The sequence below is a fragment of the Neomonachus schauinslandi genome, chromosome X, assembly GCF_002201575.2.
Source record: "Neomonachus schauinslandi chromosome X, ASM220157v2, whole genome shotgun sequence".
Lineage (NCBI taxonomy): Eukaryota > Metazoa > Chordata > Mammalia > Carnivora > Phocidae > Neomonachus > Neomonachus schauinslandi.
In genome coordinates, this window is record NC_058419.1 from 77,636,056 (window position 1) to 77,646,978 (window position 10,923).

Genomic DNA, 10,923 nt, shown 5'->3' on the forward strand with positions numbered 1-10,923 from the left:
CACCAAAAGTGTAGGAGGGTTCCCCTTTCTCCACATCCTCGCCAACATCTGTTGTTTCCTGACGTGTTATTTTAGCCATTCTGACTGGTGTGAGGTGGTATCTCATTGACGTTTTGATTAGTATTATCCTGATGCCGAATGATGTTGAGCAGTTTGTCATGTGTCTGTTGGCCATTTGAATGTCTTCTTTGCAGAAATGTCTGTTCATGTGTTCTGCCCATTTCTTGATTGGATTATTTGTTTTTGGGTGTTGAGTTTGACAAGTTCTTTATAGATTTTGGATACTAGCCTTTATCTGATATGTCATTTGCAAACATCTTCTCCCATTCAGTCATTTGTCTTTTGGTTTTGTTGACTGTTTCCTTTGCTGTGCAAAAGCTTTTTATCTTGATGAAGTCCTAGTAATTCATTTTTACCCTTGCTTCCCTTGCCTTTGCTGATGTTTCTAGGAAGAAGTTGCTGTGGCTGAGGTCGATGAGATTGTTGCCTGTGTTCGTCTCAAGGATTTTGATGGATTCCTGTCTCACATTGAGGACTTTCATCCATTTTGAGTCTATTTTGTGTGTGGTGTAAGGAAATGGTCCAGTTTCATTCTTGTGCATGTGGCTGTCCAATTTTTTCAACACCATTTGTTGAAGAGACTGTCTTTTTTCCATTGAACATTCTTTCCTGCTTTGTCGAAGATGAGTTCACCTAGAGTTGAGGGTCTATTTCTGGGCTCTCTATTTTGTTCCATTGATCTATGTGTCTGTTTTTATGCCAGTATCATACTGTCTTGATGATGACAGCTTTTTAATAGAGCTGGAAGTCCGGAATTGTGATGCCACCAGCTTTGCTTTTCTTTTTCAGCATTCCTCTGGCTATTGAGGGTCTTTTCTGGTTCCATACATATTTTAGGATTATTTGTTCCATTTCTTTGAAAAAGTTGATGGTATTTTGATAGGGATTGCATTGAATGTGTAGATTGCTCTAGGTAGCATTGATATTTTCACAATATTTTTTCTTCCAATCCATGAGCATGGAACGTTTTTCTATTTCTTTGTGTCTTCCTCAATTTCTTTCATGAATATTCTATAGTTTTCTGAGTATAGTTCCTTTGCCTCTTTGGTTAGATTTATTCCTAGGTATCTTATGGTTTGGGGTGCAATTGTAAAGGGGATCAACTCCTTAATTTCTCTTTCTTCTGTCTTGTTGTTGGTGTATAGAAATGCAACTGATTTCTGTGCATTGATTTTGTATACTGCCACTTTACTGAATTCCTGTATGAGTTCTAGCAGTTTTGGCGTGAAGTCTTTTGGGTTTTCTACATAAAGTAGCATATCATCTGCTAAAATTGAGAGTTTAATTTCTTTCTTTTTGTTGTCTGATTGCTGAGGTTAGGGCTTCTAGTACTATGTTTAATAGCAGTGGTGATAGTGGACATCCCTTCCATGTTCCTGACCTTAGGGTAAAAGTTTCAGTTTTTCTCCATTGAGTATGATATTTGCTGTGGGTTTCTCATAGATGGGTTTTATGTTATTCAGGTATGTATGCTCTATCTCTACACTGTGGAGAGTTTAATCAAGAATGGATGCTGTACATTGTCAAATGCTTTTTCTTCATGGATTGAGAGGATCATATCGTTCTTGTTTTTTCTTTTATAAATGTATTGTTTTACACTGATTGATTTGCAGATGTTGAACCAAATTTGCAGCCCAGGAATAAATCCCAAGTGGTCATGGTGAATAAACCTTTTCATGTACTGTTGGATCCCATTGGCTAGTATTTTCGTGAGAATTTTTGCATCCATGTTTATCAGGGATATTGGTCTGTAGTTCTCCTTTTTGATGGAATCTTCATCTGGTTTGGGGATCAAGGTATTGCAGGCCTCATAAAATTAATTTGAAAGTTTTCCTTCCATTTCTATTTTTTGGAACATTTTTGGAAGAAAAGGTATTACTTCTTCGTTCAATGTTTGGTAGAATTCCCCTGGGAAGCCATCTGGCTCTGGGCTCTTGTTTGTTGGGAGATTTTTGATTACTGCTTCAATTTCCTTACTAGTTATGGGTCTGTTCAGGTTTTTTATTTCTTCCTGGTTCAGTTTGGTAGTTTATATATCTCTAGGAATGCATCCATTTCTTCCAGATTATCTAATTTGCAGGCATATAGTTGCTCATAATATGTTCTTATAATTGTTTGTATTTCTTTGGTGTTGGTTGTAATCTCTCCTCTTTCATTCATGGTTTTATTTATTTGGGTCATTTCTCTTTTCTTTTTGATAAGTCTGGCCAGGGGTTTATCAATCTTATTACTACTTTCAAAGAACCAGCTCCTAGTTTTGTTGATCTGTTCTACTGTTCTTTTGGTATCTATTTCATTGATTTCTGCTCTGCTCTTTATTATATCTCTTCTCCTGCTGGGTTTAGGCTTTATTTGCTGTTCTTTCTCCAGCTCCTTTAGGTGTAGGATTAGGTTGTGTATTTGAGACCTTTCTTGTTTCTTGAGAAAGTCTTGTATTGCTATATACTTTCCACTTACAACTGCCTTTGCTGCATCCCAAAGAGACTGAAATTTAGTGTTTTCATGTTCAGTTGTTGCCATGAATTTTTTAAAATTCTTCTTTCATTTCCTGGTTGACCCATTCATTATTTAGTAGGATGCTCTTTAACCTCCAAGTTTTTTAGTTCCTTGCAAATTTCCTCTTGTGACTGAGTTCAAGTTTCAAAGCATTGTGGTCTGAAAATATGCAGGGAATGATCCCAGTCTTTTGGTACCAGTTGAGACCTGATTTGTGACCTAGGATGTGATCTATTTTGGAGAATGTTCCATGGGCAGTAGAGAAGAATGTGTATTCTGTTGCTTTGGGATGGAATATTCTGAATATATCTGTGAAGTCCATTTGGTCCAGTGTGTCATTTAAAGCCTTTATTTCCTTGTTGATCTTTTGCTTAGGTGATCTGTCCATTTCAATGAGGAGGGTGTTAAATTCCCCTACTATTATTGTAGTGTTGATATATTTCTTTGATTTTGTTATTAATTGGCTTATATAATTGCCTGCTCCCATATTAGGGGCATAGATATTTAAAATTGTTAGATCTTCTTGTTGGATAGACCCTTTAAGTAGGATGTAGTGTCCTTTGTCATCTCTTATTATACTCTTTGGTTTAAAATCTAATTTGTCTGATATAAGGATTGCCACCCCATCTTTCTTTTGAAGTGCATTAGCATGGTAGATAGTTTTCCAACACCTCAATTTCAATCTGGAGGTGTCTTTGGTTCTAAAATGAGTCTCTTGCAGGCAGCATATTGATGGGTTTTCTTTTTTTTTTATCCAATCTTATACCCTGTGTCTTTTGATTGGGGCATTTAGCCCATTTACATTCAGGGTAACTATTGAAAGATATGAATTTAGTGCTGTTATATTACCTGTAAGCTGACTGTTACTGTAGATTGTCTCTGTTCCTTTCTGGTCGATGTTATTTTAGGCTTTCTCTTTGCTTAGAGGATCCCGTTCAGTATTTCTTGTAGGGCTGTTTGGTGTTTGCAAATTCTTTTAGTTTTTGTTTGTCCTGGAAGCTTTTTATCTCTCCTTCTATTTTCAATGATAGCCTAGCTGGATATAGTATTCTTTGCAGCATATTTTTCTTGTTTAATGCTCTGAATATATCATGCCAGTCCTTTCTGTCCTGCCAGGCCTCTGTGAATAGGTCTGCTGCCGATTTCATGTTTCTACCCTTGTAGGTTACAGACCTCTTGTCCCGAGTTGCTTCCAGGATTTTCTTTTTGTCCCTGAGACTTGTGAGTTTTACTATTAGATGCTGGAGTGCTGACCTATTTTTATTGATTTTGAGGGGGTTTCCCTGTGCCTCCTGGATTTTGATGACTGTTTCCTTCCCCAAATTAGGGAAGTTCTCTGCTATAATTTGCTCCAATATACCTTCTGCCCCTCTCTCTCTTTCTTCTTCTTCTGGGATCCCAATTATTCTGATGTTATTTCACTTTATGATATCACTAATCTCTCAAATTCTGTTCTCGTGATCCAGTAGTTCTTTATCTCTCTTTCTCTCAGCTTCTTTATTCTCCATCATTTGGTCTTCTATATCATTAATTCTCTCTTCTGCCTCATTTATCCTAGCAGTTAGAGCCTCCAGTTTTGATTGCACCTCATTAATAGCCTTTTTGATTTCAAATTGATTAGATTTTAGTTCTTTTATTTCTCCAGAAGAGATTCTCTAGTATCTTCTATGCTTTCTTCAGCCCAGCTAGTATCTTTATAATCGTCATTCTGAACTCTAGCTCTGAAACTTTCCTAATGTCTGTATTGATTAGGTCCCTGGCAGTTGGTACTTCTCTTGTTCTTTTTTTTGAGGTGATTTTTTTCCATCTTGTCATTTTGTCCAGAGGAGAATAGATGAATGAGAAGAAAATGCTAACAGGGTAACAACGACCCTAGAAAAAAATACATTAAAGAAGACACAAAAGACCCAAAACCAGGGGGAAAAGAAAGGGAAAGAAAGAAAAAAGAAAAAGAAAGAAAGAAAAAAGAATATGTTTGGGCTCATGAATATATCAGTGCCACACACTACATTTTGGGCATAATTTGGTCTGTTAGAAGAAACTGCCTCCCAAAATTTTAAAGAAGGAAAAACTTATATATGCACAAAAATAAGGGTAAATACAATGAAGGGATGGAATATGACTGTAAAGATGAAAATTATAAAAGATTTTATAAAAAGAATTGATAAGAATTTAGTTGAAAAAAGAAAGAAGAGAAATTTAAAAAAAAAAAAGGGAGAGAATGTGATCAGGCAGGGAACTAGAACAAAGCCATACACTAGAGATTTAGGGTATATTTTGGTCTGTCAGAAGAAACTGTATCCCAAAATTTTAAAGAGACAACAACTTATATATATACGAAAAGTAAGGTTAACTACAATGAAAGGATAGAATATGACTCTAAAAATGAAAAATAAAATATATTTTTAAAAAAGGGATTGATAAGATTGTTGAAAAAGGGAAAAAGAAAAATTTAAAAAAATTAGAAAAAGAAAAAAAGAAAATTAAAAAAATTTAACTTTGAACATCTAAAGAATCATGGGGAAAAAAGCCATGAATTCTATTTGCTGTGTTCCTCTAGTGCTGGAGTTCTGCCGTTCTCACTGATCAGTAAACTTGGTCTTGGCTGGCTGTTTTTGCTGTTATTCTAGGGGAGGGGCTGTTGCAGTGATTCTCAAATGTCTTTGCCTGAGGTGGAATTGTACCGCCCTTGCCAGGGGCCAGGCTAAGTAATCTGCTCGGGTTTGCTCTGGGTAGCTTTTGTTCCCTGGAAGCTTTCCCTACAGCTTTGGAGGATGGGAAATAAAATGGCGACCTTCCAATCTGCACCCCAGAGGAGCTGAGAACTTGGGGCCCCACTCCTCAGTGAGCCGCCCAGAAAAATCAGTGAATCACTCCTGTCTCCCCAGTCTCTCTGTGCTCACCCGGCCTGCCACCAAGCATTTCTATCTCTTGCACACGACCGTGTTTGGAGTCTCCAATCCCAACAGATTCTGCAATGTGCTCCCGCACTGCTCCTCATGGGAAAGGAAGGGGAGTCTCTCTGGATCAGCTGCTTTTTGGGTCCCTGTTGGAGGAGTAGTGGCCCGAATGTGCTGCGGATCACAGTTTATGGCAACCCTGAGCTGAGACCCTCTCCTTGGCTTCGTCTATGCAGCCGGCTTCCCTGCTCAATACCTGGGAACTCTGCCTCACTCAGGCACCCCTGGTCTTTCTGTGACTGTGAGGGTCCTGAGACCACACTGTCCCAGCGAGGGTTCCACCCCCTGCTTAGCCACTGTAGTGACTTCCCTCAGTGGAGCAGACTTCTAAATGTTCCAATTTTGTGCTCCACTGCTCTATCACTTGCTGGTAGCTGGGCCATCTACCTTCCCGAATATCACCTCGGATTCACTTCTCCACACATCCTACCTTCCAGAAAGTGGTTGCTTTTCTGTTCAGAGAGTTGCTGCTATTCTTTTCTTCAATCTCCTGTTGAGTTTGTAGGTATTCAGAGTGGTTTGATACCTATCTAGCTGAATTCCTGGGACCAGACGAAGTTTAGTTCTCCTATTTTTCCACCATCTTGCTCCTCCTCTCCCCATTACCTGCTTAATCCATCCCCCATCCCCTTCCCTACTGGTACTCATCAATTGGTTCTCCATAATTAAGAGTCTCTTTCTTGGTTTGTTTCTCTTTCTTTTTTCCCTTAGTTCATTTGTTTTGTTTCTTAAATTCCACAAATGAGGGAAATCATGCATTTGTCGTTCTCTGATTAACACATTGTGCTTAGCATTATTCTGTCTAGCTCTATCCATGTCATTGCAAATAGCAAGATTTCATTGTTTTTATGGCTGAGTGATGATTATTATATATACACACACATATGCACTATATCCTCTTTATCTATTCATCAATAGGTGGACACTTGGGCTGCTTCCCAATCTTGCTATTATAAATAATGCTGCTATAAACATAGAGGTGCATGCATCTCTTTGAACTAGTGCTTTTGTATTCTTTAGGTAAATATAGAATCCAGTAGTGTGACTGCTGGATTGTAGGCTAGTTCTATTTTGTAACTCTTTGAGTAACTTCCAAACTGCTTTCCACAGTGGCTGTACCATTGTGCATTCCCACCCACATTGCAGGAATGTTCCTTTTTCTCCACATCCTTTCCAACACCTGTTGTTTCTTGTGTTGTTATTAGCTATTCTCACAGGTGTGATGTGATAGCTCACTGTAGTTTTGATTTTCATTTCCCTGTTGCTAAGTGATGATGAACATCTTCTCATGTGTCTATCAGCCATCTCGATGTCTTCTTTGGGGAAATGTCTGTTCATTTCTTCTACCCATTTTTAATTGGATTGTTTGTTTTTTTGGGGTGTTGAGTTTTATAAATTCTTCATATATTTTGGATACTAACCCTTTATCAAATATATCCTTTGCAAGTATCTCCTCCCATTCTGTAAGTGGCCTTTAATTTTGTTGATTGTTTCCTTCACTGTGCAGAGCTTTTTATTTTGATGTAGTCCCAATAGTTTATTTTTGCTTTAGTTTTCCTTGCCTCAGAAGACATATCTAGGAAACAGTTGTTATGGCCTTTGTCAAAGAGCTTACTGCCTGTGTTCTAAGATTTTATAAGGTTTCAAGTCTCACATTTAGGTCTTTAATCCATTTTGAATTTCTGTTTCTATGTGGTGTAAGAAAGTGGTCCAGTTTCATTCTTTTGCATCTAGCTGTCCAGTTTTCCCAACACTATTTGTTGAGGAGACTGTCTTTTTCCCATTGGGTTTATTTCCTGCTTTGTCAAAGATTAGTTGACCATATAGTTGTGGGCTCTTTTTGGGTTTCTGTTCTATTCCATTGAACTATATGTCTGCTTTTTGTGACAGTACCATGTTGTTTTGATCACTACAGGTTTGTAGTGTAGCTTGAAGTCCAGAATGGTGATGCTTCCATCATTGCTTTTCTTTTTCAAGATCGATTTGGCTGAGGGAGGGAAAAGATTATGGAGGAGTAGGGGACCATATTCCAACTGGTACCTGGAATTGAGCTGGATATCTACCAGACCACACTGAACACCCACAAAATCAGCCTGAGACATAAGAAGATAGATCAGGATCTCTACAAACAGAATATCACAAGCGGTTGGTTTCGAGGTACAAAGCAGGGAGACATGATTCCACAGGCAGATATTGGAGGATAAATGGCAAGGGGAGGGAGCCGAGCCATTGGGACCCTACACCTCCAGTGAGCAATAGCTTCCTGTGCTGGGGACTGGGCACAGACTCGCAGACCAGTAGCAGTGGGGAACAGACTTAAGGGTAGCCAATGGGGTGGAAACCGGAGCCGCAGGGCCGCACATGCAAACTGGGGACTGCTGGCAGTTTTAGAAGCACAAAGGGTAGAGACATGCCCCAACGTGGAGGTGAGGACTGGGAGCACTGCTTAACAGTGCACAACCCAGGATGCTGCAGTTTTTAGCAGCATAGACAGAGAACGAAGATAGTGTGGCCTGGAGAGCTCACTGAAGAACAGAATGCAATCTCTCTGCTCTGAGATAGAGGGTTGGAAATGATCTCTTTAGCCCTGGTTCTCGGAAGAGACACATAAAGCTGCCAGAGAACAAAAGCCCTCCAAAAAACAGTTTTCACTGAGCCCATCCCATGCCACAGGGAGAGGGCACCTCTGCCCAAACAAGCTTGCCTAAGTAACACTGTGGCAAGCCCCTCCCCCAGAAGACAGCCTGGGAAAACAAGAGGCCAGCAACCCTAAGTTTCCTATAAAACAGGTGCAACTTGCTTGGGTTGTGGTCAATAATTTGGACTCTATACATTCCTTCATCCATCCCTCCACAGAATGACTAGGAGGAAGAACCCCCCAAAAAGGAAAGACTCAGAGACTCTGACTTCTGCCACAGATTTACAAATGGATTCAGATATAACCAAGATGTTGGAGATGGAATTCAAGGTAGCAATTGTGAGGATGATAGTTAGAATGGAAAAATCGATTAATGGCAACATAGAGTCCCTAAGGACAGAAATGAAAGCTGAATTGGCAGAATTTAAATATGGTATCAATGAGATCCAATCTAATCTAGATAATCTAAGAGATAGGGTAAACAAGGCAGAGGAACGAACTAGTGATTTAGAAGACCAATTAATAGACATGAAAGGAAAAGAGGAAGCCAGGGGAAAACAACCAAGAATCCATGAAAATACAATCAGAGAAATAAGTGACACAGTAAACCTTCCAATGTCAGAATTATTGGTATCCCTGCAGGGGTGGAGAGAGAAAGAGGACTAGAAGATATATTTGAGCAAATTGTAGCTGAGAACTTCCCTAATCTGGGGAATGAAACAAACATTCGTGTCCTAGAGGCAGAGAAGACCCCTCCCAAGATCAAGGAAAACAGGCCAACATCCCGGCATGTAATAGTAAAACTCCCAAATCTTAGAACCAGGGAAACCCTATTAAGGGCAGTTAGGGGGAAGAGATTCCTTATGTACAGAGGGAGGAACATCAGAATAATGTCAGACCTATCTACAGAGACCTGGCAAGCCAGAAAGGCCTCGCAAGACATATTCAGGGTACTAAACGAGAAGAACATGCAACCAAGAACCCTTTATCCAGCAAGGCTGTCATTTAGAATGGATGGAGAGATGAAGAGCTTCCAAAAACTGAAAGAATATGTGACCACTAAGCCAGCCCTGCAAAAAATAGTAAGGGCAGGTTCTATAAAAGGAGAAAGAGACCAAGAGTAATATAGAACAGGAATGTACAGGGACAATCTATAAAAACATGGTTTTCACAGGCATCATGATGACAATTAATCCATATCATTCAATAATCACTCTCAACGTGAACAGCCTAAATGCTCCCATAAAATGGCACAGGATTGGATAAAAAGACAGGACCCATCTATATTTTGTCTACAAGAGACTCATTTTCAATCTAAACATACATCCAGACTGAAAGTGGAGGTTTGGAGATCCATCTTCCATGCCAATGGACCACAAAGGAAAGCTAGGGGAGCAATACTTGTATCAGACAAATTAGATTTAAACCAAAGACTGTGTAGAGACACAGAAGAATAGTATGTCATTCTTAAAGGGTCTATCCAACAAGATGATCTATCAGTTGTAAATATCTACGCCCCCAACATGGGAGCAGCCATCTACATAAGCCAACTGTTCACCAAAATAAAGAGTCATATTGATAACAATACATTAATTGTAGGAGACCTCAATACTCCACTCTCAGCAATTGACTAATCATTTAAGCGGAAAATCAAAAAAGAAACAAGAGCTTTGAATGATACACTGGACCAAATGGACCTCATAGATATATACAGAATATTCCACCCTAAAACAACAGAATACTCATTCTTCTTGAACGCACATAGAACTTTCTCCAGAATAGACGACATACTGAGTCACAAATCAGGTCTCAACTGATACCAAAAGATTAAGATTATTCCCTGCATATTCTCAGACCATAATGCTTTAAAACTGGAACTCAATCACAAGAAGAAATTTGGAAGAAATTCAAACACTTGGAAACTAAAGACCATCCTGCTCAAGAATGTTTGGGTCAACCAAGTAATCAAAGAAATTTTAAAAATCATGGAAATCAATGGGAACGAAAACACATTGGTCCAAAACCTATGGGATACTGCAAAGGTGGTCCTAAGCCATCCAAGCCTCACTCAAAAAAATAGAAAAATCCCGAATCCACCAACTAACTCTACACCTTAAGGATAGAGAAAAAGCAACAAATGATGCCTAAGCCATGTATTAGAAGAGAAATAATTAAGATTAGAGCAGAGATCAATGAATTAGAAACCAGAAAAACAGTAGATCAGATCAAGGAAAGTAGAAGCTGGTTCTTTAAAAGAATTAATAAGATCAATAAACCATTGGCCAGACTTATCCAAAAGAAAAGAGAAAGGACCCAAATTAATAAAATGAATGAAAGGGGAGAGATCACGACTAACACCAAAGAAATAGAAAAAATTATTAGAAATTATTATCAACAACTGTATGCCAATAAATTGAGCAACCTGGATGAAATGGATGCCCTCCTGGAAACGTATAAACTCCCAAGACTGAAACAGGAAGAAACTGACAACCTGAATAGGCCAATAACCAGTAAAGAAATGTGCTAGAACATATTAATAAGAGGAGAGAGAAAAACCATATGGTCCTCTCAACTGATGCAGAAAAAGCATTTGACACAATAGACATCATTTCCTGATTAAAACTCTTCAGAGTATAGGGATAGAGGGAACATTCCTCAAATTCATAAAATCCATCTTTGAAAAACCCACAGCAAATATCATCCTCATTGGGGAAAAGATGAGAGCCTTTCTCTTAAGATCAGGAACACGGCAAGGATGCCCACTCTCAT